We start from the raw sequence: 1,897 nt of genomic DNA on the forward strand, positions 1-1,897 counted from the left end.
TTACTAGCATATCCGATGTATAGTTCAGACTTTACCTTCAAAATCCTAAAAACGGTTTAGAATTTACCCACAAAAAGCAACCCTACACAACATCACCCTTTTAGTTAGTTTTGGTAATAGGAACTACATGGTATAGAAGGGATTTTTTCCCAAAAGAAATGGCATTTTATAACTTAACAACTCATCATCTCGTACTTTTTAACCTTTCAAAAAAAAATTCTCATTTTCAAAAGCTTGACGACTATCTCTTTCCTCAATGGTTCAGTCGATGAGTTGATATGGATCAATTGAAATGGCATTATGAATACTATTATTGTTTGTTTGGAAATTTTACAAATTACTAACTCACTAATTCAGCATTTAGTGACAGGGTCAAACCGATTATGAGTTGATATATATATCTTTCCTACTCTTGAGTTGATATCTCTTTCCAATGTCTGCTGACATTGGAGTTCGCATGCTCCTCACAAGCGAATCATCGGAAGGTGCGTGGAGGGAGGAAGAGTTCTCTAGTAAAATCTTCTTTAAGTGTTTTAAGTGGGGCCTGCACGATCAATTGCTGGATGAATGAGACTGTGCACACTACTGTGGACGGTCCACGATAATCAAAATTACATGGAGTGGATGATCCTGACTACTAGTTAGTGGACATTATTTTCCCATCAATTGTGGACCATTGACCATTTCTTGTTTTCAACTGCCTATTTGAATGGCAGTGAATGATGGTCAGATCATCCGGTCAGTGCGATTTTTGTGCCATAGTTCATCCATGGTATTGCACCCACCAGACAAATGGTTCCGATTATCTGACCGCTGCTCATCTGGGCCCCACTAAACTATAAAAGGGAACATTCTCACCTTTTTTTCCTGGTTTCTAGGTACTGTTTTTAGTTCCCTTTCTTAATTTTATTTATTTATTTATTTATTTAATTTAAAAAATTTGTAGGGTGGATTGATTGGACTTGCTGCGGCAGCTGTAGGTTTGGCGACAGAAGCTGCTCAACATCTTGAGGTGAGGAATTGAGCCAAACAGTTGAATGTGTGAAATACATGCTTTTATATTAAGAAGATATCCTCTCTTTTTTTCAAGCTTATATTAAGAAGATATCAAAATATATCAACATAATAAGTAGAACATGTTGATCATATTGAACATAGGTCCAGATATATTGGGTTGTAACTGCTAGGAGCTGATTCCAGGGTTGTTCACCACGCGAGTGTGTGTGTGTAACTTCTCTAAAGCAAACAAAAGCAAAGAATATGCTTAGAAAGGGGCATCACCAAACCGATTATGAGGGACCTCTTTTCACTCCTTTCACAAGAGCTTTGATATGTCATTAGCTTCTGTAAAATGCTGAATTGATATCTCTTTCCTACTTTTGAGTGCATGTTACAGTGACACCAGGTCAAATGACCATGTAATGTGGGTGGATGTGTGAGTAGTCCACATTGAGATGCCTATTAGTTTCTATAGACATACACTCGTGTACTGTATAATTCATACATGTTTAGTTCATATTTGTTTTATGGACGTCTTATGTTATTCAATGTCATGCTAAATCTACAAAGATTTCTTTGGCTAAATTAATCTTTATCTTGAATTATTTAGTAGTTTTTCTTGACTAATCTATAGAGATTTATGTTGTGATTTGTTTTAACTTTTCTTCTTCTTATACGTAACAGAAGGTACACATATTTTTATTATGATTTGTTTTGGTTTTTTCCTCTACTTATGCGTAAAATGTTCTGATTTAAATATTAAGAACTACGTAGTAGCTTGATCTCAATCTTCCGAACATTGGGTACGTAGGCAGCCGTTCATACTAGACCGTATCAGTACAGCCACAAATTCTTTTTTTTTTCCCTTCTTGTATTGTAGATGCATTTTCATCAGGAC

General features: G+C 35.7%; 1 long non-coding RNA gene across 1 annotated transcript; it reads left to right on the forward strand.

Moving 5' to 3' along the window:
- The first annotated feature begins 435 nt into the window (after positions 1–435).
- On the forward strand, positions 436–1,527 carry LOC131220474 (uncharacterized). Its single transcript, XR_009158610.1, has 3 exons — positions 436–485; positions 947–1,012; positions 1,159–1,527. It is a non-coding gene; the product is annotated as an uncharacterized LOC131220474 (long non-coding RNA).
- Positions 1,528–1,897: the final 370 nt, after the last annotated feature.

The sequence above is a fragment of the Magnolia sinica genome, chromosome 12 (assembly GCF_029962835.1).
Source record: "Magnolia sinica isolate HGM2019 chromosome 12, MsV1, whole genome shotgun sequence".
Classification (NCBI taxonomy): domain Eukaryota; kingdom Viridiplantae; phylum Streptophyta; class Magnoliopsida; order Magnoliales; family Magnoliaceae; genus Magnolia; species Magnolia sinica.